Source organism: Athene cunicularia (genome assembly GCF_003259725.1).
Source record: "Athene cunicularia isolate RWA chromosome 5 unlocalized genomic scaffold, athCun1 chr5_part1, whole genome shotgun sequence".
In the NCBI taxonomy this organism is placed as follows: Eukaryota; Metazoa; Chordata; class Aves; order Strigiformes; family Strigidae; genus Athene; species Athene cunicularia.
Genome location: NW_020799101.1, coordinates 2,415,591 through 2,420,786, shown reverse-complemented (window position 1 = coordinate 2,420,786; position 5,196 = coordinate 2,415,591).

The following is a 5,196-nucleotide window of genomic DNA, read 5'->3' as shown; positions in this document are numbered from 1 at the left end:
AAATTTTTTTTTTTTTTTTTTTTTTTTTTAAGACAAGATCCTCCAGAAAGTTTCTCCTGACATTGAGGACTCAAAGGTGCCCCAGGTGTTGTCAACTCTAATATTTCTCAGCAGTGTGATGGCATCTGAAGTGGCTTGCACACTCCTTTCCACAGGGAGCAGCACTCTCTCCTCCCTGTATCACGCCATCTCTCCTCTCTAATGCACCTGAGGTGCATTAGTGCCATGATGGGGGCAGCAAAAATTCCTGGAAAACCTTATCAGTAATTTCTTTTCCTTTTGGTCTCTCTCCTTCCTAGTCTTTAACAGCTGCCCGCGCTCCCCCAATTTTCTCTATCCCTCCTCATCTACCTTTCAGGGAAGGCCAGAGAATTCATGTGGGAAACTGCATTGAAGGTAGAACTTCTGAAATCTTGGCAGATATATCAATAACAACGTCGTTTTTCACAAAACCTTTCGTCCTCCCTGCCAAGCCAGCTGTAAATACCCCAATCTTTTGTTAGTCAGGGTTTAAAAAAAACCAAAACAACCAACCATAGTACCTCAACCTTCAGTGCATTTGCTTTCTGTGCCTACCTTGTCCAAAAGGATTGCTAGAAGCTCAGGCAGGACTCTGCCAGCACAGAGGCATCCAGCCTCTCCAGTTAAGTGGACGGGATGTTTTTCGCTTCTCTGGGACTTCAAGCATAGGCAATATTCTTGGTTTTATTTGGTTCAGTTTCTCCCTAGTGAGTTATCGTCTTGACACAAAAAAAAAATCCACCTCTGAAAGTCTGGTAGCAGCCAAAGCCTTCCATGGTGACACAATGGAAAACTGGAATGAAGTTTAAACAATTTGGTTTTTTTCTCCCTCCTTTTGTCAGTGCTTTTTAATATCTCCAGTCTGTTGATGTGCAATAGTCAACAGCTGAAATTTGTGTGTGAAATAAAATATTTTCAGGTTTACTTGGAGTAAAAAGCTGAGCTTATAGAGTTACCTTAGAAGTTTCAAAGACTAATTAGTGCAGGTGTATCACTACCATCTGTGGATGAACCTCAAAGTAACATGAGAAAAACACTGCGATGTCCTGTAGGTTACTGAATAGCGGCTGTATGGCCTTGGACTGCTCTCATTTCCAGGGTTGTAAGAGGAAGAGTCTCAGCAGAACCAAAATCATCCTGCTCAAATAATCCCTATAAAGCAAGGTTGATCTGGGCCAGTGAGGGGCTGTTTTAGGGGACAGAAGAACCTACCAGCCACCCAACCCCACCAGAACCAAAGAGGATCATTACATTTGCTTATCAAATAATAATAAGAGCCAGGAGATAGACCAAAAATTATGCTGAATGTTGGCTATGGTAGCAGGGTGTTTGCGTTTTTAAAATAATGATGCTAGTTCAAAGCTGGTCCAGATCCATGCCCCTCTTTCTGCCACCAAAAATTAGAAATGGCTGAGCTGATAACATACTTCTGATTGCTGAGAGCAGAGCTTCTCCTTACCCCACACCAACATTGCAGACACTTGTGCTACTGATTCTTCCACCCTTTTGTGAAAGCAGATAAAACACATGATAATTGCAGTCTACAGGTCTGTAATTGGGAGGACTGAGAGGGGAAATTGGAGCAAATTAAATGAAAAGGCTCATTTTTCTTAGACACAAAAAGAAATAATATGCGAGTGCCTGTTTTTCATAAAAAGTCATTTACAGCTCTTTTCAGAAAGGATGTGTGTGAGCAAGATACACACTTATATAATAGAGACAAATTAAACTCCCCCGAGTCAGTGGTGGCTCTGCATGGCATTGCAATACAAAGGCGAAATACCTGGAGACACACTCGATTAGACCCTGTTTGTAGAAGCCATACCACTTAAAGGCTCATAGGTTTGAGCATCTAATTCTCTCAAACTCCTTCCAAAAAAAAATAAAAAATCACAGACTAGATGAGGGAACAGAATTCCTTCACAGCCCGTCTGGCTGGGTGAAACTTTCTGCCCCACATACCCTGCAACCAAGCCCGGCACAGACCCATCTCCTCCGTCCCTTGGTGGGTGACAGGACATTTGCACATCATCTCCTCGAGCCCCCACGTGTGATGATACATTGACCAGTGACACCAGCACCATATCAGCTGCCAAGGCAATTACTCCAACACCTTTGTTAAAGGCCAGACCCATTACCTTGCTGACTTTTGGGACAGAAAAGGTCTTTCCAGACTGCAATAGCAATTCCTTGTATTTCATCCCATGCCTGCTAAAGCCCAGTTGTTCCAGCCAGGCTTGGCTCTGCAAAGGCTGGTTTGCTGCAACAGGCTTTATGCATGAGCACAAAGTCTGCCCCCAACTCCATCTTTGTTTGGAGAAAATTCTTCAAACTACAGATCTGCTTACAAACTCCTTGCACTGCACCTGTCTGGCTGGAGAGCCCCATCACCACAGCCCCTACACCCCTGGGCACAGTTAGGAGGAGCAGGGGATGGTGAGTTCAGATGCCCTCAATCACCAGAACTAAGTTTTAGGTCTCCTCAAAGACAAAAAAAGAAGCAGAGCAGAAAACAGAGAAATATCCACTAACCTTCTGCACGAGTTTCCTTGTTGCATCCTTTTCCAAAGTCTTAAGCTTTCAGTGTCTGGGCATCAAGCAGAGGCTGTGTAGGGGTCTGGTAGAACAAACACACCTATCCAAGGGTCCTGATAGGGACAAATGCCCAGGAGCCTCTGGGAAAATGACACTAAAATACCCTGCCAAGGATCTTCCACTTCATGCTCCTCATTTCATTAGTTAGGAATAATTGCAGTAACTGTAACAACTGAGTTATAAGGTGTCAAAAAATCCTTTTATATTGCCAGCCCTGAAGAAGTAGAACCTAGGAAGCCGCCCTCCAGCTCACAGCTTCTTCCAAGCCGTTTTAAGTAGCAGATCTTTTGAGTATTACTTCTTATTAGCACTTTCACCTGTGATCTCTTAATTGCTGTGAAGATACAGAATGCCTTAATGGGATACTGAGAATAGCCTATCACAGGCATCCAAGGTTAACGATGCACAGAGGGGTGTCTCCGGAAGGTGCAAACACCCCATGGGGTAAAACAGCTGGTGCAGGGAGATTCAAGTCTCGTTTTCTCGCTGGGCATATGCAGCAGCTGCAGAGACCCAGAACGTCCCATTGGTGTGTTGTTGCTCGTGTTACTGACTAGTACATTTACTCGTTTCTGGCTGTTTCATTTCTAGGCATTCAGCTGTGCAACCACAAAAAAAAAACAAAACCAAAAAAAAACCAACCAAAACCCACAACCAAAAAACCAACCAAAAACCAGTACATCAGAGACATGCACACACACAAATTTTTTAAATTTATTTTTTAAATTTTTTTTTTGATTGTGAATATGTTGAGTGCTGGGTTTTAACAAAGAGAAAGAATGCAGGCTCTGGGATTCAGGTAGATCAACAATTCTGAAAGGATCAACGATCCGGTGACACTCAAATGTCTATCGCGTGCACTGAAATCCCCCATATGAATTTCAGAGAAGATCAGAGCTAGAGATTCTATCAAAGGGGGTGCAGTGAGGGGAGAAATGGAGCAGGGGATCAGAACAAGAAGGTGTTCGATGTACGGACCAACATGTAAGAAACCACAAACTTCTTGCACTGAAAAAAAAAAACCTCGCACAAGGGTTTGCTCAAGGTAACATCCTTGGGTAGAGTAACAGATAACATTCAAATTAAAGAAATAGGATAATGAAGTGCTACCTGAAAAAAACCCATCAGGCCTCCATCCGGGAGGCACAGGAGTCCCCATTAGAGTTTGCTTTGCTTTCACTAAGTTGCACTCCTTAATTCTGCCACGGGAGATTAACTGCAGTTTATTTTAACTGGGATGTTGGAGCTATTTTTGGCTTTGCAGTTTTAAAGATTCTCGTCGCTTGGCTCGGAGCAGACTTCAAAACCAAGTACCAAGGGATCTTAAGCAAACAAGTAACAGGGCTTTTTCTGCTAGTCATGTTGCCTACATTACAAGCCCATCACATTTAATACGTCAGGCATTTAGGATCTGCTTTCACTGTCAATCACATATACCGCTGGCATGGAAGTCGAGTGTAAGTGGAAGCCAGGATTGAAAGCTGCAGGTATGAAATAGACCGCATTCCCCTTGCTAAATTTTGTCAAACATCCTAGTTTCTCATAGAGAATATGGATTTTTTTTTTTTCCCTTCAGCTTTGGGTTATTAATGCAGAAGGACAGACGAGGTGTACCCTGTTAATTGTGTGGCAGAGGGATGGAAGCAGCGTTTCTGTCACTTGGAAATACCAAACGGTTCGAGTCAGACGGAATCACTGACATTTCTGTGCTAAAAGACTACCCAAAAAAGACCAAACACATAAATTCAAATTTGACTTGAAGGATTCATCTGTTCTATCTGCCTAAAATCAGGTGTCCCACCTAAGCTGGACACTCAGCTTTTCTCCATGGCTATTGATCTCTTGTTTCTTAGACATACTTACCTTCAGGCATGATGAGCTGCCTTTAGGAGATGTCCATCCATCTCTCTCCACCGACTACCGAAGGACCCTGGGGCTTAAAATAGTTGTCCACCTTTACAATTTCAAAAAATAACAGACAAATTATGGATCTAGTCCCAGGCCGGTGGTTGGTTGCTAGAACTAAAAAAGGGGCCACTGGTCACAGAGCCCAGGCTCCTGCACCACAGGACTCCACGTCACCCTGAGCTCAGTTTTCAGATAATTTAGTCACCAGTTTTCCCTTCCTGCTCTTCAGTTCATTCATTTTGCAAATGAGCTCAAGTTCCCTTTTAATTCTTTATTTTCAAATGTCCTTTGCTTCTATTCGAAATATTCTTAACCAAAAGGAAATTATTCACTTTGTGATGATGACAAAGTTTGAAAGGTTAAAAAAAAAAAAATCAGGATACAATTATGTTCTTGGCACATTTTTGCTGTATGCTCAGATTTCCAGGATTGAAAATGTATTTTTGCCTTTTTTTTTTTTTTTTCTTCGCATTTGAATAGCTTTAAGTTCTCTAGTTGGGCCTCTGATATCTCAGCCAAAGCACACTGAATTCACTGGGAAGCTTTCATAGAATCAGAGAGTCACGGAATGGTTTGGGTTGGAAGGGACCTCCAAGATCATCGAGTTCCAACTAAACCCAATTGTGGTATATGCTTTTTTTTCTTTTTTTTTTTTTTTTTTTTTTTTTTTTT